Source organism: Pteronotus mesoamericanus, unplaced genomic scaffold (assembly GCF_021234165.1).
Source record: "Pteronotus mesoamericanus isolate MK-2021 breed Mesoamerican mustached bat unplaced genomic scaffold, CSHL_Meso_final contig_164, whole genome shotgun sequence".
Classification (NCBI taxonomy): domain Eukaryota; kingdom Metazoa; phylum Chordata; class Mammalia; order Chiroptera; family Mormoopidae; genus Pteronotus; species Pteronotus mesoamericanus.
Window position 1 is genome coordinate 25,210,342 of NW_026555065.1, and position 21,702 is coordinate 25,232,043.

The following is a 21,702-nucleotide window of genomic DNA, read 5'->3' on the forward strand; positions in this document are numbered from 1 at the left end:
GCAGAGCTATAGAAAGTAAATGAAAGACAAAATTGTAAGGGAACAAGTCCTTAGACATCTCCCCTGCCCCACCCTGAGAAGGGCTTACATCACCTCCAGGCAGTGATCACATGTGGGAAAGAGAAAAGAGGCCACAGTTACAACTCACAAATCTCTCCTAGTGCTGACAAGGGTCTTGCTAATTCTGCTTTGATAACTGGTTCCTTGAAGAAGTGGGCTGATCACTCTCCCTGCTGATATTATTTCTGTGTAAGAGTGTAGGGGAATTCCATGGGGCCTAAATGACCGTGTGAAATCAAACATTATGTCTAATCTAAGGGATGATTGAGTAAACCATGGGAATGAGGTGTTCATGTTCTAAACCTGAGAGAAAGTTGGTCAGTTGTGGTTTTGTTGAACACTTTGGCTTCTGTCTCCCAAAGAAGTAAATAAAACTCTTCCCAGCGATCTTCACCCTCAAGCACTGCTCATTGCCTTTCATTATTAAATAGTAGAAAACCACACATTTGAGTTCCTGGCCACACTGAACTTGAATAGTTCCGCCATGGGACATTGTTTTATTTAATATAATCATCTCAAGATGATTGAGTGATCATCTCAACAAGCCTTTCCTATAATGGGAGGGAAAACAACTAGAATTCAGACAATATTGATGACCCTGGAATGCAGACCCTAGGTGAGATGCACATTCTGTGGCAGTTACCCTAGTTCTCCCTCCTATCTGAGTCTATCCAGAAGCTTTTTTTCTTATATCATTTAGAGTTTACATGTGAGAATGCTCAAAATCTAATATAAATTGAGATGTAATCAGTTTTTAGGGCAAGTTCACTTACATGAGGTTTTGGGAATATTTTGAAGTTAAATATTAATTATTTGCTTGTCTTAATATAAAAATGGAAGGGTGTCTTAGTAATGTAAGGACTAACACTGCTTTTCTTTTTTTTTTAACTTTATTTTTACCGCTAACATTATTACAGGTGCCCCAGCCCCACCTCTGCCCACCTTCACCCAACTCCAGCCCTCCTTCCTTCTGGCCTTCCCCACAATATTGTCTGTGTCTGCTGGTTGTGTATATATGTTCTTTGGCTAATCTCTTCACCTTCTATCATCCAGCTCCTCAAACAGTGTCAAGGGACTCCCTCCTCCCCCCGACAGCTGCCAGTCTGTTCCAAGTATCCATGCCTCTGTTTCTACTTTGTTCATCAGTTTATGTTGTTCATTAGATTCCACATATAAGTGAGATCACATGATATTTTACTTTCTCTGAACAGCTTATTTCACTAAGCATATTCTCTAAGTCCATCCATGCTGTCACAAAAGGTAAGATTTCCTTCTTTTTTACAGCCCTGCAGTATTCCATTGTGTAAATGCACCATAGCTTTTTTTTATCCATTCATCTACCGATGGGTACTTGGGCTATTTCCAGATCTTGGTTATTGTAAATAATGCTGCAATGAATATAGAGGTGCATATATTCTTTCAAATTATTGTTTCAGAATTTGGATATATTCCCAGAAGTGGGATTGCTGGGTCAAAAGGCAGTTCCAGTATTAATTTTTTGAGGAAATGCCACACTGTTTTCCACAGTGGCTGCACCGGTCTGCATTCCCGCCAACAGGGCAGGAGTGTCCCCTTCTCGCCACATCCTCATCAATGCTGTTTGTTTGTTCATTTGTTGATTTATTGAGGAGAGCCATTCTGGCAGGTATGAAGTGGTACCTCATTGTGGTTTTAATTTGCATCTCTTTCATGATTAATCAGCATGTTTTCATATGTCTATTGGTCATCTATATGTCCTCATTGGAGAAGTATCTATTTATGCCTTTGCCCATTTTTTTCTTTTCTTTTTTTTAATGTATTTACTTTTTAAATACATTTGTCTCTGCCTCCCCCTACCCATTTTTTAAATTGGATTGTTTTTCTTTTTGGTGTTGAGTTGTATGAGTATTTTTTATATATTTCAGAAATGAACCTCTTATCAGATGTATCATTGTCAAGTATGTTCTCCCATACAGTGGGTTCCATTTTCATTCTGTTTATGGTTTCTTTTGCTGTACAGAAGTTTTTTGGTCTGATATAATCCTCTTTGTTTTTTCCCCTTTGTTTCCATTGCCCTAAGAGATATAGCAGCAAAAATATTGCTCTAAGACGTCTGAAATTTTACTGCCTATGTTTTATTTTGTTTCCTTTTTTATTGTTTATTCTACTACTGTTGTCCTAATTTCTTCTTTTTTCCCCTTTTACCTCCTCCACCCAGCCCACAGCTCTCACCCACAGTCAGTCCCCTCTCCATTATCCATGTCCATGAATCATTCATACATGTTCCTTGACTAGTCCCTTTTCCTTTCTTCCACCGTTTCCCCCACTCCCTCCTCCCCTCCTACAGCTATCAGTCTGTTCCATGTTCCCATGTCTCTGGTTCTATTTTTCTCATTAGTTATTTTATTCATTAATTTTCACTTATAAGTGAGGTCTTTTGCCAACTGAATTATTTCATTTAGCATAATAGTCTCCAGTCCGTCCATGCTATCACAAAAGGTAGGGGTTCCTTCTTCATTGCTGCTGTGTAGTATTACATTGTGTAAATGTACAACAGTTTTTTAATCCACTCATCTACTGATGGCCACTTGGGCTGTTTCCAACACTTGGTTATTGTAAATAGCACTGCTGTGAGCATAGGGGTGCGTAAGGTCTTCTGAATTGGCATTTCAGGATTCTTAGGGTATATTCCCAGAAATGGAATCACAGGGTTATAAGGCAGTTCCATTTTTAATTTTTTGAGGAAATTCCATACTGTTTTCCACAGTTTCCACAGTGGCTACATCAGTTTGTATTCCTACAAACAGTGCATGAGCGTTCCCTTTTCTCCACATCCTTGCCAGCACTTGTTTATTGATTTATTAATGATAGCCATTCCGACAGGTTCAAGGTGATATCTCATTGTGGTTTTAATTTGCATCTCTCTGATGGATGAAGATGTTGAGCATTTTTTTTCATATGTCTATGGGCCATCTGTATGTCTTCTTGGAGAAGTAGCTGTTCAAGTCCTTTGACCATTTTTTATTGGGTTGTTTGTCGTCCTGGTGTTGAGTCATGGGAGTTCTTTATATATTTTGGAGATCAAATGCTTGTCTAATATATCATTGGCAAATGTCAGTTCTTTCTTTAACCATGCAGAAGCTTTTTAGTTTGATGTAGTCCCATTTGTTTATTTTTTTTCTTTATTTCCCTTGCCCTAGGAGATTTATTGGCAAAAATATTGCTATGTGAGATGTATGAAATTTTATTGCCTATGTTTTCCAATAGGACTTTTATGGTATTATAACTTATATTTAAGTCCTTTATCCATTTTGAGTTTATTCTTGTATATGGTGTAAATTGGTGGTCAAGTGTCTTTTTTTGCATGTACCTGTCCAGATTGCCCAGCACTTATTAAAGAGACTATCTTTAATCCATTGTATGATCATGCCCTCTTTGTTGAGTACTATATGACCTTGGTTTATTTCTTGGCTCTCAAGTCTCTTCCATTGATCTGTGTGTCTGTCCTCATGCCAGTACAAGGCTATTTTAATTACAATGGCCTTGTAGTATAGTTTCATATAAGGTATTGTGATACCTCCAACTTTGTTTTTCTTTCTCAAGATTGCTGAAGCTATTCGGGGTCTTTTTTTATTTCCATATAAATTTTTGAAATAATTGTAGAATTAACATGATTAAAATGTCCAAACTACCCAAAGCAATCTATAGATTCAATGCAATTCCTATTAAATACCATACTTCACAGGTCTAGGACCGTCACTTCTCTTCAAAAACAACAGCAACATGTGCTGCCATAGACTCCAAAATGGTGTGTTCTATTTTCAAAGATGCTGCCCCGGACCCTTTGGAAATGAAGGAATGTATAAAAAGATAAAATATTTCCGAGAACCATTATTCCATCTCAGAAAAAGAATGTGAAAGTCTGCCTCTTTTTTTCCTAATTATACCCATTTTAACAAGAAGTTTTAGACTAGAGTTACCCATGGAAATGCAGGGACTTTGTCAATGTGAATATTTACTTGTGCGAATCTCAGGACACATGCCGCAATGGAGTGATGTGAATTAAAACCATTTCAAGAAAGTCCCAGGGAAAAGCGAAACAAGGAGAGGGCAGCTCGGGTCAGGAAAGGAAGAGGGTGGGTGTGCCTGGAGAAGCGGACCTCGTGCACAACAGAATAGTCAGAAATCAGGGAGGGAACTTTTCTCCCAGAGGATTAATGGCTGTAAGAAACTAGTAATGGACTGAGGTAAAATTCAGGAGAGGCATCATTTTCAGCTTGGCTGTGCTAGACTCTGCTGCCTGTCATAGCCGTACCTTGTGAAACGTCTGTGGCCTGTGCCCTCTAAGAAAGGGGCTCTTGGATGAGAAACTCTGAAAGTTCCTTATAGAGGAGATTTACTAAACAGGAGAAACAGACAGAGCAGTCCCGAGGGCAATCCACAGAAGAAAATCTTGCTTATTCCTTGTTTAGTAGCAGTAGAACTCACCAGAAGCTAAAAAACCAAGTTCCAACTTCTGCCTCTAGAGACTAAGTCTGGACATTTTTGGCCAGAAACTGTAGGCAAGAGCTACAAATTCTTCTATCTAATGGGGCTGTTCTTTCTGGCTAAGCCCATGGAGCAAGCCTCACCCTTCTAAGTGGCATAAAGAAGAATTTATATTGTCATTGCTTGCCTTTTCTCTAATTTTAGGGATTTAACAATTAAAAATTTATTAGTAAGCTTTTATATATTTACATTTCCATTTTGAAAATATGCTCTTAATTTCTTAATTTTGTAGACATGGTGATAAGGAGGTTTTAATAATGTCACATCCAAATATAAGAATATGTTGCTAAACTTCAAGTTAATTCCCTATTCAAAGGTTGGCATGAAGAAAACAATTACAGAGATCATGTGCCTCTGCACAGCCTGGTGCCAAGAGGAACAAAGGGAGGAGTCAGTGAGAGTTGCCAGTGACAGTCCTGTTCATTTTCAAGCAAACCACTAGTCTCATGCTGTTCTCTGCTTTTTTTGTGTTCGCAGCATAGGGGGCATAGAGCTTTCTCATCTATAATATTTCTGGATGTAATGAAAAGGATACCAGAGAAGCACTCCTTTTAAATTGTATTATTCCATCAAGTGTCCTTAGTCTTCCTCATGTATGCATATTTTTATACATAAATTAGGAAAGTTGTGTCTGATCTCTCTGAATTGTCCACATAGAGTGTAAACGAATATATTTCTTTGATGGGAACTGAATAAATATCATGGACTTACTCATGAAGTAGGAAAACATGTAATCATGGCTACAATTGTGGGTGAGAAATATTATAACCAATATTTATAAAGTGATTTACAATTTGTCAAGCACTTGTATATCCTTGTTTATATTTTCAGGTTTCCCAAAGAGCACTCATTTTCATTTAATGCAGTGTTCCTAAGGGAAGCATGAGAAAAGCTTGTTGCCCTGAATGATGCCTAATCATCCTTCTGTTTGCCTGTTGCTCCATTCCAATAGTGACCATGTCCAGAAAAGAGCTAGGTTTTTATATCAGTCAGAAGAGGCGAGGTTAGCTGCAGTATAACAACTCCACTGTTTCGGCACCAAATCTCTGATTGTTAACAATGAAGGCTTACTCCTCATGCACGATTTAGGACCTTCACAGGTCATTTGCAGGCTAACAGTCAGGGGCACAGGCTATGGGGGCTCTACAATATGGAGAGTTATCAGTCATTGCGACAGTGGCCACCGTCATGAGAATTCACACATTGGCTCTTCAAGGTGTACGCCTGGATGTGACACATGTCACTTGGACTTCTTTTGTGCCTTTGCCTGTCCTGGTGCCGGTAGGTTTCATTGGCCAAAACAAGCCAAGTAGCCACCCTTAACTTTAAGGATTTGGGAACTGCAATCTACCATGTGGCAGACAGAAAGAGAACTGGAAATATCATTGAATAATACTAATAATTACCAGAGTTTTATTGACAGTGGGCCTGAACCTTGGCAAAATTGTAAAGGAAGAAAATTTTCTCTGAGTTCTCCTGACTCTCAATGTCCTTTTATCTCCTCTGTTTCCCACTCCTTCTCTTTGCCCCTTCAGTTACTCAGAGTTGTCCCTTTTCTTCCACCATCATAGCTAGTGACTATTTGATATTTTTGCTAGTTTGTGTAATTTTTAAGTTGTTATATCTTCAAGATTATTACCATTTTTAGCTTTATCTCTGACAATAGAATTAAAGCCTTTCCCCCAGTAATGGTAGGGAGAGCTTCTTTCCCTGTGGAGCAGAGTTAGGGATTGAGAGGGCAGAGGAAAGAGAGAGATCTGAAGTCACACCCTGTAGATGGGAGCACACATGTATGGCTAGTTCTGTCAGGGAGGTATAACCAGTCGATATGACACCTTCTCAAAAATCTAAATTATAATATTGAAGGAAACAAAAATAAACATGAAGCCACACCTATAAACCAACATGATCCACCTATCTTCCCCAAAACATATAAAGCGTGTTTTAGACAGAATAATGGCCCTCCAAAGATGTCCCTGTGCTAATTTCCAGAATATGTGAATATGTTATACAACAAATGGACTTTGAAGATGTGATTAAGTTAAGGATCTTAAGATGGGAAGATTATCCTGGATTACTTGAATAAGCCCAAAGAAATCACAAAGGTCTGTATAAGGGAGGCAGGAGGGTCAGATATAGAAAATGAGACGTGGCCACAAGCCAAAGAATGTGAGCAATCTCTAGAAAATGGAAAAGGCAAGAAACAAATCCTCTCCTAGAGACTCCAGAATGAATGTGTATGCCAACACATTAATTTCAGTTCTGTAAGACTCTTTTCCAACTTCTGACCTCTGTAAGATAATAAATTTGTATTGTATTGAGCCACTAAGTTTCTGGTAATTTGTTATAGCAGAAATAGAAAACTAATACACGGGGGCTTAAAAAACTGGTTCAGAACATGGGCCTCAGTGTCAGACAGATGAGTTTGAATCCTAGGTGAGTCAATCCCTTGCTGTGAGTATTGGGTCAACACATACCACTTCTCTGCTCCTTAAATTCCTCAGTAGCAAAAATAGAGCAAAGTTTACATATACCTATGAAAGTTGTGAGATTAAATCAAATGTTATTTGTTTGGCCACAGTATGGTTTCAAAGCATGTTAAATACAAATACAGACTTATAAGCCTGACTGCCAGGGATGTGGTAATTCATACAATGATAATATAATGCTATATCCTCATAAAGTTTATATCTCCCAGAGTATTTTTAGTTACATGTATTTGAAGTAATTCTTAGTTTAGCCTCATGGGATAAGTTAGAGCTAGCAGAGGTTCCAAATGGAAAAGAGCCTAGAGTGATTTGAGACAGGCATGACTGGTATGACTATGTAGATGGCTTCATGGAGGTCAGGTGACACTTGAGCCAATATTTGATGGTAGATGTGCATTTCAGTTCAAAAATGTCTACTGAACACAAATGTGTATTATACACCTATTCTGTAGCCCACACTGTGTCAGGCCCTGAAATGAAGGTTTCAAGTGTCATCAAAGAGAAGCACAGTGTATTAGGCAAGAGAATGGCATTTGCTTGGCTGACATAGTGTCCTGCCCATCACCCTTTAATAAGCATCACTTCTAGCAGCCAGTGCCTCGAAGGTTTAAAATGTTGCCTCGTGAAGGAAGATTATTTTGTAATTTTGGCAAAAAATTTCTTTCCTTGTGTTTCCAAAGATTTAAGTATATTATGGCTATGGAGAGTTAGGGAAAGTTCAGATTAAACTAAAAGGCACTGACTTTGACTGAATGTTTATAGTTGTGGTTAATTGTGTGCACTTTGGTATGCTGTCGACCAGGATTCAAGTCCCTGCTACTTCTTTATAAACTTTGTGATCCCAGGAAAGCTGCTGAACTTCAGGTCGCTCCTGTAAAATTAAACCAAAATAGTATATATCTTCTCAGTTTGTTTTTACAAATACAGCAAGCACTCAGATGTTATGCATTATAATAATAATTCCAATCCAGAACTTTTATAAAAGACATTAGTTTATTAAAATAGCAAATATTAAGATTTCTTTAGAGCAGTTTATTAGGTGTTTTCTTTGCCCTGTTTCTAAAAACATCCCCAAAGCACATTTTCTTTCTCATATATTTCTCTAATAGCTATATTTGTTTCTTTCTGATTTGGGAAAAAAAATCAAGAAAACAAAATACCTATCTATCCCTTTGATTTCAGGAGTAAAATAAAGGAAACAACAAGGAAGCCACAAGGTCTTATCTAGTTTAAAGGAATACTTTGCTGTTGTTATGCTTTGCTTTGATTTTCTTCTTTTAGAAATAATTTCAAAATCGCTTGCTTAAAACAACTCACTGCTCTTTTAATTTTAATTCTTTCAGTCTCCAGATTGGAAGTATTTTATATCTATCTCCTGATGCAGACCGCGAAACTTCCCACTCCTGGCTCCCAAACGCTTGCTAAACATTGAATTGCTGAAATCCCTCTTCAAATTTGAGGACACCCATGAGCTTGGACTTTTTTCTTTCCCACTTTGCTCTTTTTATGTAAACATTTCCAGCTGCCTCATACAGATTCCTGTATGGTTTCTCCTACAAACTTGTTTTGAGTCTGAATACTTTCCATTTAGGACTGTTCCATGTTTCCTACCTCTTTGCCAATTCAGACCCAATGCCCTAGTGTTTTTCCCATTCCGTGAGCTGGGTGATAGCTGACAGGAGGTATGTAACAGATGGGCTACTCTTTCAAACCATCCTCTTGCAACATTGAAAGTGATGATGTTAAAAACAACAACAACAACAAAACAAACCATGAGCCTTTCGTCTTGTGGGGTCCAAGTCTTTCCTCTGGATCTCCTCCTGGGCAGTGGAAACACTCTCAGTAGGCTGAGTTCACTACACAGTGACATCTCTATATGCTATTTCCTGAGATGAGTGCCCTCCATCTGTTTCGAACAGAACTTCTTTTAGAGACCAGATATTGCTTACTGCTCTTCTAGGCCTGGGAGAGTGATAGTGTGCATATGTGTGAGCGTGCATGTATTTCTGTGTCTGTGTGATTTTAAGAAGGTAAAAAATAAGAACCAGAACCATAATGAAAACTGGTAAAGATGTACAGTGGAGTCAGAGATGCTTTGTTCCTTAGGTTTTCTCCTGAAAATTCTCCACAGGGTTTCCAATTGAGTTTTGGAGATGATGCCATGTATCTATTCCTACACCAAGCCTTTACTCCACACTTCCAACCTTCCTCCTCAGTCCTGTGTGGAGAGAACCCAAATTCAGTCTCATCATGCCAGGAGACAAAATGTTTGAGAAGATTCACTTTAGAATTACTCAAAGAAAAATATGAAAGTCCAGAATTTTATGTTAAAAATTCAATCAGCTACATTTCAAGGGTCACAGTATGGTATATTTTTAACTGTCTCACCTGTGAAATAAAGATCAGCTCCATCAAAATACAAGCAATAGTCTCCTTTAGGCTGTATATTTCTTTTATATTAATAGGTTAAAAACTATAAAGGATCCCACATTTCCCAAATAAAACCACTTGGGCTGTGAGTTCATTAATAACTATTGAATCCACTCTTGAATCAAGTCTTGGAGAACTATTAGGAGTAGAGACAAAATTTGGCTGATGAGTCTTATAGAAAAGATGTGGCTTGAAATTTATTAAGAAATTAGACAAGGTGAAGAAATATGTGATATTCCTGTTGCCTCCCCCTGCCCCTCACCCATGGAGGTTCTGCTAACCTATTTATAAACATCTCTTTAAATGAAGTGGGCCAGTGATCCAGAGGGAACTCCTACATGTCAAGATAAGGCTGAATTGTTCAGCTAAAGGCTTGGGGTGATTGTCTCCATAGATCTATCAGGAGTTTGTCCTGAACCGGCATTGGCAGCCCTTCTTTCCCAGGCTATTCTATGGCCATCATAATCTATTTCCAGAAACTGGAGCCCTGGGGCTCTGGGGTTCTATTTTAGTTTCTTCTATTTCTTTAATTTTTCTTGGTTGGGAGGGTGAATTTGGCATCACTGAAAATAGAAGGAAAATACAATGTGTCCATGCTTCAAGCTTCAAATTGAGCATCCTGTCTCCAAGTAAATCTATTTAGAACCTCCAGATTTAGTTAAGTGACTTTTAATATTCTCCTCCACTGCATCATTTTGCACAGTATATTGGAATAATCGATCAGTCTATGTGCCTATCACTGTATGGTTTTTGAAGGCAGGCAGGATTGCACTGTTAAAGAGGTCCAAGCTGGAGTGAAGTCAAAGCTGTGGTCTCCTTAGAAATCAGGCCGGCCTAGAGGCAAATGACGTGAGCTCCTCAGCTAGATGCTTGTGTAAGTGACCAAGCAGCCCCTTTGGAAAGAGCTCACCCTAAGAGAAAATGGAGCTAAGATACACCCCGTTCATGCCAAGAGCAGCAATATACTGACTGTAACAGATTTGCAGCTGCTTTAAGCTTTTGCCTGAGACTCAGGATAAATTTGATTTGAAAAATAAAAGCAAGCTAAAGCTGAAAGAGTTCCTTGCTGGAATCTCTTAAGCAGATAGATAGAGAGTTCCAGGTTTTGGTAACACAAGTACCAGAAACTGGGGGTGCCTCCCATAACAGCAGATACTAGCAGTCTCTGTGCAGCCTTGGGTGTTGGTAAAAATGGAGACCCAGTTCTGTCGCCTGGATCTGGAGCATCAGGAGAACAGACATATGGTAGCCCAGACATTCAGGGCCCAGAGGACCTGCTAGTCACACTTTACTGACTTCTAGAAATGTCTGGGAGTATTTTGAGAGGTGTTTAAAGTTTTCTCAAAATGTTAGGGGTCAGAGCCAGGGAAGTACTGGTTTATGACTATTGTTTCCTCATTTTTATCTTTCAGGTAAGATGGCCTGGAAAGAAAACAAACAAACAAACAAACAAATTCTTTGATGCCAATGACAGCATCTTAGTGTTTTCAATTGGTTAATTGTTGGTAATAGTATTATATAAAGCTTTTTTTAAACCAATTTCCATTTGAATAAATGTACTTATTTTAGTTCCAGGATCATTTCTTTCAGGATCTAAGCCAATAGGCCTGGAATAGAATTTACATGAATATGCATCATGTAAACATATTTCTATGTTCACATTGGGAAAAGTCTTGGGAGTCAAGACAGCATGATGACTCCATCAGAAACCTCATTTTCAAAAAGTACATTAAAACATTTCATAAACTTCTATTGGCTCTAAGAAAACACCTTTGTGCACAATGTTGGCAAGCAAAGTCATTAATTTTAGTAAACTTTCTCTTTTAATACAAGAAATTTCTGTTCTTGGAAGAATCTCCAGTTACTTTTCAAGGATAAACTGCACAAGAGTGACTTCTCTCACTTATCTGTAGGACTTTGGGTTCTAATGCGATATGTATCTGAAAGCAAGGTATCCTTTCATGTTTTAACCTGGTCTTGACTGAGAAGAATGGAGGAAAACTTTTCCTACTATAAGACAAGTGATAGAATTTTATGATGGGCTGTGTCTTCTCAGGTCTGGCCAACTCTCAGATTCTGCTAAAGTTTATTATGCAAAAGTTCAGATGATTCAGATCTTCTCCCATAGGAAAGCATTCATTGCAAGCTTCTGTCCTTAAAGGAGTTGTTTAATAGCAATCCCTTGAGTTAAAAAAGCCCTTTATGCTTTTACATTTTCACATGTCTAATCGCAATTTGTGTGGTTAACATCTTGGTGATCTGTCTTGGCTTTTATATATGATTGGCTGGGGTTCATTGGTTTTCTATAAGCAGACATTTCAGATTTGGATAATGTTTTCTAAGATTCTATTAAATTTACCTAATTGGTTTAAGCACACAAATTATAAATGTTATACTTAGTGTACTCATACTTACCATTATCCAGAAGGTACTTAAATGTAGTAGGGCTGTCTCTCCAGCTAGTCCATAGTCAAGTATAGTGACATTACCATATTTTCTATTCCCCCTGGATCAGCATACACCTTATATTTCTGAGGGTCAATGAATTGAGTAGATTGTATATATTCTTGGCTAGGCATGGAGTGGTCCTTGTTGCTACGGACAAAAAATGTGGAGTAAATCCAGGCTCAAGCTTCCCTGGTGTTTTATGGCATTTGCCACTGGAGCTGGTAAACTCCAAGATTAAGATCTGAAAAAGAATAAGCTCTCCCAAATGAGGAAACAAACTCATTTGTTAAAGTGAAAATGAAAGCTTCAACTAGAGTTTTCCTGGCATGATCATTCTGAAAGTCAATCTTTTAAATTACCTTTCATTTCTTTTTTTTAAGAGTTCTGTATCATTGGAATTTATTATTTTTTTAAATTAATTAATATATTTTTTCAAATACATTTGTCTCTGCCTACCCCCCACCACTTTCCCTTGCCCCCTCCCTCCCTCAACTCTTCCCCTTTGGTTTTGTCCATGAGTCCTTGCTGTATGTTCCTTGACTTTCCCCTTTCCTTCCTTTTCACCCCGCCCCCCTCCCTCCTTCCCTCTCGTCTCTGTTGGTTTCTTTTCCTTTCAGTGTTGCAGTCTTATTTTCCTTGCATCTTTGTATTGTTGCTTAGGTTCCACTTATAGGTGAGATCATATGGTATTTGTCATTCGCCCCCTGGCTTATTTCGCTTAGCATAATGCTCTCGAGTTCCATCCGTGCTGTCGCGAAGTTTAGTAGTTCTTTTTTTCTTTCTGCTGCGTAATATTCCATTGTGTAAGTGTACCATTATTTTTTGATCCAATCATCTACTGATGGGCATTTAGGTTGCTTCCAACACTTGACTATTGTAAATTGTGCTGCTATGAACATTGGGGTGCATAGGTTCTTTTGAATTGGCATTTTGGGATTCTTAGGGTGTAGTCCCAGCAGGGGAATCACTGGATCAAAAGGTAGTTCCATTTTCAGCTTTTTGAGGAAATTCCACACTGCTTTCCACAATGGCTGCTCCAGTCTGCATTCCCACCAACAGTGTACTAGGGTTCCCTTTTGTCCACAGCCTCGCCAGCACCTGTTGTTTGTGGATCTGTTTATGACGGCCATTCTGACCGGTGTGAGGTGGTACCTCATGGTGGTTTTGATCTGCATTTCTCTGATGGCTAGTGATGCCAAGCATCCCTTCAAATGTCTCTGGGCCCTCTGTATCTCCTCCTAGGAAAAGCGTCTGCCCAGGTCATTTGCCCATTTTTTGATTGGATCGTTTGTCTTCTTGGAGTGGAGTTGAGTGAGTTCTTTATATATCTTGGAGATCAAACCTCTATCTGATATATCATTAGCGAATATATTTTCCCATGTGATTGGCTCCCTTTTCATTTTGCTGATGTTTTCTTTTGCCTTGCAGAAGCTTCTTATTTTGATGAGGTCCCACTTGTTTATTCTTTCCTTTATGTCCCTTGCTATAGGAGACATATCAGTGAAAAAATTTGCTGCGTGGGATAGCTGAGTTTCCTGCCAGTGTTCTCCTCTAGGACATTTATGGTGTTGCGACTTATATTTAAGTCTTTTATCCATCTTGAGTTTATTTTTGTGTATGGTGTCAGCTGATGATCCAATTTCAATTGTTTGCATGTAGCCATCCAGCTCTCCCAACACCATTTGTTGAAGAGGCTATTATTGCTCCATTTCATGGTTCTGCCCCCTTTGTCAAATATTAGGTGCCTATATAGACCTGGGCTTATTTCTGGGCTTTCTCTTCTGTTCCACTGGTCTATGGATCTGTTCTTGTGCCAGTACCAGATTGTTTTGAGTATAGTGGCTTTGTAGTACAGTTTGATGTCTGGTATTGTGATCCCTCCTACTTTGTTTTTCTTTCTCAAAATTGCTGCAGCTATTCGGGGGCGTTTATGGTCCCATATAAATTTTTGAATTGTCTGTTCTATTTCTGTGAAATATGTCATTGGTATCTTAATAGGGATTGCGTTGAATCTATAAATTGCTTTGGGTAGTATGGACATTTTGATGATATTAATTCTTCCAATCCATGAGCACAGTATATGCTTCCATTTATTTGTGTCTTCCTTAATTTCTTTCTTCAATGTTGTATAGTTTTCTGTGTACAGGTCTTTTACCTCTTTGGTTAAATTTATTCCTAGGTACTTTATTTTTCTTGTTGCTATATTGAATGGTATTTTTTTTTCTGATTTCTTCTTCTTCTATTTCATTGCTGGTGTACAAAAATGCCTTTGATTTCAAAGGCTCAACCAATCCAGAAGCTGGTTCTTTGAAAAAATAAATAAAATTGAGAAGTCTTTAAGCAGACTCCTCAAGAAAAAAAGAGAGAGGACCCAAATTAATAATATCAGAAATGAAAGAGGAGAAATAACAACTGATACCACAGAAATACAAAGGATTGTCAGAAACTACGATGAACAATTATATGCCAAGAAATTTGAAAACCTTGGTGAAATTGACAAATTTTTAGGAAACTATAATCTTCCAACACTGAAGGAGGAAGAAACAGAAAGCTTGAACAGACCGATAACAGCTGGGGAAATTGAAGCAGTAATCAAGAAACTCCTGGCCCACAAAAGCCTAGGGCCGGACGGTTTCATAGGAGAATTTTACAAAACATTTAAGGAAGAGCTAACCCCTGTCCTTCTCAGACTATTCCAAAAAATCCAAGATAAGGGAAGACCTCCAAACTCTTTTTATGAGACCAGCATCACCATAATCCCCAAACCAGATAAAGACCCTGCAAAGAAGGAAAACTACAGGCCAATTTCACTGATGAACATAGATGCTAAAATCCTCAAAATATTGGCAAACCGCATCCAGCAACACATTCGAAAGATTATCCACCATGATCAACTGGGATTCATCCCAGGGATACAGGGATGCTTCAATATACACAAGTCAATAAATGTGATACATCACATAAATAAAAGACAAAAACCACATGATCATCTCGATAGACGCAGAAAAAGCATTTGATAAGGTACAGCACCCATTTATGATCAAAACACTCAGCAAAATGGGAATAAATGGGGCATTCCTCAACATAATAAAGGCCATATATGAAAAACCTACAGCCAACATCATACTCAGCGGGCAAAAACTGAAAGCTTTCCCACTAAGATCGGGAACACGACAAGGATGTCCGCTCTCACCGCTTCTTTTCAACATCGTATTGGAAGTCCTAGCCACAGCAGTCAGACAAGAAAAACAGATAAAAGGCATCCAAATAAGAAAGGAGGAAGTAAAGCTATCATTGTTTGCAGATGACATGATAGTGTACATAGAGAACCCTGTAGACTCTACCAAAAAACTCTTTTCAATTTTATTTGAATTTAATTTCCACTGTGTTCCAGACAGACTATGACTAAACGGAGGACGTTAGAACCGACTGGTCTAGAATCATCTAGTTTAGCATCATCTATTTTCTCATTAAAGATCTAGGAGGATATATTGAAATCCACTTGGGTAAAGCAATGCCAGAAAGAATAATAAAGTTATTTTCTAACTCATGCCTATAATATTATTGTGTGCATTTTCCTAAGGAAAGCTCATATGCATAAATGCAAGAAGTAGAAATGTGTAATGGGATTTTAAATCTATTCATTCAAAGACATCTCTGGGTATACAAAAACATTTAATATGAAGCTTAGCCAAGATTCTTTTCCCTTTTACACAAAGCAAAGATTTGAAAGATTTGAAAGCAAACACTTCTTTCTGGGACAAAGCTTGACTATCAGAAAAAACAAAATGCTTTTAATTTTTTCTTAATATTTGCCTTTAAGTGGAAAATCTAGTCAAATTACTTTGTGAGTCAGTTTTCAGTGGCTCCCTGTTGCCTGCAAGATAAAATTGATACTCTTTAGTATGGTGTATATGACCTGTTATGATCTGTGCCAGGTACTGTACTAGGCTCAGCATGACTACTATCTCATGTTGTTTCTCCAGAAATCCTTACAAAATAACATCATTACTATTGTAGCGTTAAGAAAACAGAGACTCAGAGACATTGCCCGAAGTCACACTGCAGTTCAGCTGCCATACTGAGGGTATCTGACACCAAACGTTGTCCAACCACACTTTGCCAACCTTCCTACTTCTGTAAAGAAGTTACATCAAAAATGCCTGGAAAAATAGAGAGAGAGACAGAGAGAGAGAGAGAGAGAGAGAGAGAGAGAGAGAGAGAGAGAGAGAGAGACTTATTTATCCAATCAAGTGGAAATTTGAAGGAAGCAATGGTTTAAAAATATAATGGTGAAGATGGGCTAACTCAATGATTTTTGCTATCTCATTCCCATGCCCCAGAGCATGGGAATCCCTAGAGAAAAGTTTAAATCCCTTGAGGAATTTTATATTTTTATTTTTAGCTCACAACATGTGTTGTAATTAATGATCATTCCTTTCAAAGTGGTAAATACCACTAAAAATTTTTTTCACCCACTATGCAGAGGTACCCTAAATCAGAAATTTTCAATTGGTGTGCCACAAAAATTTTGATTTTTAAATTTTTTTAAATTTTTTATTTTATTTTTATTTTTTTAGAGAATTTTTGAGTTTATTTGAGCCAAACTGATGATATGCCAGGAAGAAAGATCTCAAATGCTCTCAAGAATTTTTAAAACATGCAACACCTGACAATTTAGTGAGGGGCACTGACCTCGTTTTCTTTAGATTGTCAATTAAAAATGACAACAGCCAGTACAAAAATAGCCATTCAGTGTGAATGAATCAAAATTATACCAACTTTTTTGTCAGGTTGGCAAAAAAAATAATTTTTTTGGTGTGCCACAGAATTTTAGTAATTAGTTTTTTCATGCTATGAGATGGAAAAGGTTGAAAATTGCTGCCCTAAAGGAAAGTATAATATTATGAGCTCCAGGTAAGACCAGAAGTCTAGGCCTGTATCATTCTGTATGGCAGCCAGTAGGCACATATGTTGATTGAGAATTTGAAATTCAGCTATTCTAAATTGAGATATGCTGTCAGGGGGAAAAAACCCACCAGGTTTCAAAGAAAAAAAGTAAAATAGCTTATTAATATTTTTGTACTGATTACAGGTAGAAATGATAACATTTTGGATATAATGGGTTAAATGAAATATATTATCAAGATTAATTTTGCCTGTTTAATTTTTAAATGTTACTACTAACATTTAAAATTATATATGTGGCTCACTTTATATCTCTGTTGGACAGCTCTAGTATAAGAAAAAGTGGATACTTTTCAAATTCCCCCCCCCCAGCAGACTTTAACCTTAAGGAAGTATTGGAAGAGAGAAGCATCTCTCAAAAATGCAGAACAAATTTGCATTTGTTTTTCTAATCTGAGGTTTACTGGGGACAGCATCTCTCCAACACATGTGGCCTGAGAACAAAGTTGAACATAGAGCTGCCAAGAGAACTTGCTGTGGCTTCCAAGAGCTGTGATATCTTGAGGAGAGCAGGCCGTGTCCTGGGGGAGTTTCAATCACGTTTTTCTGTTGCTGTGTGTTCAAATCAAGGCAGTATCCATACAGCACTAAGTAATAATGTCTTGTAATGGGTCCTGGATGAGGCAGAATCATTCATTTAGCTGAGAGTAGAAATCTGTAAAACCAATTAGGGGTGTTGTAGATGGTCTCTATTCTGCACATTTGTACTTCTCAGTATTCACATTAAACTTAATCTCTGTATGTATTTGTCTAACATAAAACATAAATATAGTCATTCTAAAGAAATGGTTCAAACATGATAGGAGTTTATTTTTCATTCACATAAAAGAAGTTTTCATTTGATGGGAGGCTCTTCTCCAATTGACAATTCTACAACATTGGCTCTTTCCATCTTGTGGCCTTTCTCCCTCTTTAACATATGATTTCCAAAGTCACAGTGCTTGTATTTATCAAGCCAGAACGTGCTTAAGGGCCACATTTCCACTGGGTAGAATTTAGCCATAGTCTATTTGTGGGCCCTGAGGGAAGAGGACGATTTTTATAAACAGTATGCCATTTCCACATAGTCCCCACTTCCTGTTCAGGAAACGGCAGCTCTTCCCATACATAAAACTCACTCATTCTTTTACCAAGGGAGACCACACAAAGGGAGACAACAGAGCCACTCCCTGCAGCTCAATGTCTAGATGTCCTGTCACGTTATGATATTTTGAACTTTGTGTTGAGAAATTCATCCCAAAAGTGGTCTTTAAACACACACACACTTTAATTGTAGAGTTAATTTCACTACCAGAACAATGGAGTTCTTTGATTGACTGAGTCTAAAACAATCTGAGTCAGTTGCTTGCCATTGTATGAACCAATTATAACTTTTGATAGCTTTTCCATTGATTGAGTTGGAATCCTACTCATAGCCTCAATGCAATGTTTGTATTTTCTTTGCCACAGGAGCATAGAGCGTCACTAACCCACATTTTTCTCCATATTTCAGTTTCACTGTCACCCTTTACATCCTAGCTCCAACCTCTAGGTCATTGCCATCCCCAGAAATCATTACTAAGAATGGACAAAAACCTTGGCTCAAAGGTTTTTGTTTTTTAACAGTGCTTTACTTTTCAGGAATATATATCTAGGAGGCAAGAACAAGGGTTATCACCTCTAGCCCTGAATTTCTATAGAGGCTCCATTCTTTAACTGAAGGGCCTTGAAAGCTTCTCCTGAAGCCAAGTACCACTCCCCCAGTACCAACACACAGCATTTCTCTTCTCCCATGTTCTCCAGCCCATAACAAAAGTGGGTGGGGGCTGGGATATGCAAAATGAAAACAAATGGTTGTTCCAAGAAGGAGCAGGCCTAAATCCTCAACTTACTATGTACAAATGAACAAGATTAACTGTTTTGAACCTCATTTTCTTCATCTACACAATAACAATCATCTCTCTCAAAGATCTGTTAAAAAAGTCAACTAGAAATATCAAAAACACAGTGTAGAACAGAGTGCCTAATTTACAATAAGTACTCAATTCATTATAGTTTTTTCCCCTCCTTGTCCTTTCTTTAGACATCATCCCAACTGCAACATCACAACCCTCCCTCCCTCACCTCCCACATACACACCTTGACTGCAGCCTTCAGTATTCGGATTGCTAACTCAGGCCACTGACGCTGAACATGCCGTTTCACTTTCTCCTGGTGCCTCAGCACATCCTAAGCCCCCAGCTAGGGAAGCTTAGGAGCCATCCTTCTTCCCAATGTCTGTCATCAGTTGGTCTCACCACAGTCTAATTTTATTTAGCACCAGCCCACTTCTGTTTTATGCCTATGACTATTGGTAGCAAGAAAGTCAGTGGCCACCCTAGCTGAAGACTAAATGCCAGCCCAGAGAAAAAAAGATTTAATTGGGGTCCGATGAGTTCACAGGTACGCACGCGCGCAGACATGTGTGTGTGTGTGAAAGAGAAAGAGAGAGAGAGAGAGAGAGAGAAAGAGATGTTGACTTGAGATAATATGTACTAAAAAATATAACTGAAAAAATGTATTATGAGATTTTTGAATAAGAAGTTTGGATGAAGAAATATGTTAGCTGGGATGCCTGGGAACCAAACACATGTGTGCATGATACAGAAAAGGGGAGGGAGAAATAAAAAGAAGCCAGTAGGATGTGTCATTGGATTAGTATGAAAGAAGGGGGAAAAAAGTCAGCAATGTAGTGGGAAGGAAAAAATAGAATTAAAACACATGGGTATACATAGATACACATACATATCTCGATATATAAAATATATGTATATATTTTCATAGGAAATGGAGTTTTATGAAATTGTTTCATAAATAATAAATTGTTTCAAAGCTTAATAATTAGAGAACTCAATGCTCCATATGGAACTCCCCTTCCCCAGGGGATAAATGTAGTTCTGGTGAAGCAATCTGTATATAGAAAAGGCCAGCGTCATTAGGAGATGAAGGCTGGATTCATGATTGGTGATGGCCAGTGTCCAGTCAAGGGAGCCCTGCATCTGCCCTTAACCACGACCCTTTAAGGCTGGATGCATTGCCTTATATGGTCCGCCATTGGAAAAGGAAGAGACTATCTTTCTAGAGTCTCCACAAATACTGCAAGTGGGATCCAGCCCATTTTCAAGTCAGCACAAATTGAGAGGAAAGGATCTTTGTTTTGATAGGGACCAACTAGGCCAGAGAGGAAGAAAGGCACATCAGCACAGGCTTTCCTTTTTTGTAGAAAAGGGCCAATACTCTGTGGTGTTTCCCCTTCTCTGAGAAGGCTTCTGAGGCTGTCTCAGAAGGGACTGTTTTTCTGACACTAACCCCATTGTCACCCTGTGTGCACTTGGTGACTCACAGTGGATGAACTGGCATTCTCAGAGCTGTGCCTTTATCACCACTGGGAGAGGAGAGCAGCTGTCTTTTCAGTCCGGACTTTTCCTCCTGGGGTTTCTGCTGGCCATTCCCAATGTCGCGGAGCTTTTCCATGCTAATAGAGACAATTCACAGGAAAATAGTTTCTTTGAATACGAAATGCTTTGGTCAGGTTCTGGCTCCACAAACTGCTCAGCTCCAGACAGCGTGGAAAATCCGTGGTACAGTAATAATACTGACAGCACAAACAATTACTTCTAGTATTATATTATTATTACTACACAGTGAAACGGAATGAACACTACCCTATAATTAGAATATTCTCCTGGAATTTTGACATCTGATCTGGAAACACATTTCTTATTCATTGACAGAAGGCAAAGGAAAACTTTAGTAACATCGCGAAAGCCTTACAGAGAATGAATACACACAATCAGACTTAACTGTCTTGCTATCCCACTTTCCTCAAGACACCTTCAGGCAAATGTGAAAAAGAGAAGGTGGAGAGTAGCTCCAACAGCAAAAACTCTAGCCAAGGGTCACTGTGTCGCAGCTTTCCCTCTGTACTACTTTGGGTTTGGGCCATTTTTTCAAATTATGTATCCAAAACACATCCTGGAGAGTTCACATGTCACTGATTGATTCTGCTAACGACAACTGCACTAACCCTAAGAGCTTATGAAACAACTGGTAAGGAAATGGATTCTTTTTAAGGAGTTTCTATTTTGAGATAATTGTAGATTCATATGCAGGTATAAGAAATAATACAGAGAATTGCCCTGTGTACCCTTTACCTAGTTTTCCCCAGTGGTAACATCTTACAAATGTTACCTCTGCAAAGTTAAATATCAACCAGGATATTGACAGTGACACAACATACTGGTCGTACTCAGATAATTCAGATTCCACAATTTTACTTATACTCATGTGTATGTACATCAATAGTCTATGTGATTCTGTCACATGTGTAGGTTTGAAAATCCAGCACCACAGTCAAGATACAAAATGTGGAATCGAATGAACAAAATGAACTATCCAGCAAGAGAGAGACAAGCCCAGGGACGGAGAATAGGCTGACAGCTGTTGGGGTGGGGCTTCACTGGGAGGCTGGGTCGTGGGGCTGGAGGGATTGAGAAAAGAGAAAAAAGCAAAAAGCTCATGGCTGCAGATGCTAGTGTGGGGATTGCTACGGGGGGGGGCGGTGGCGGAGGGTGTAGGGGAGACAAATGGTGATGGAAAGAGACTTTACTCGTAAAGTAAATCCACAGTACAGCTTACAGGGGATGTGGAGTCATGCACCTGAAACCTGTATAATTTTGTTTACTAGTATCACCCCAATAAATTCAATAAAAAGGGAAAAAGATACAAAATTTCACAAGGATCTCTTTCATGTTGCTCAAAT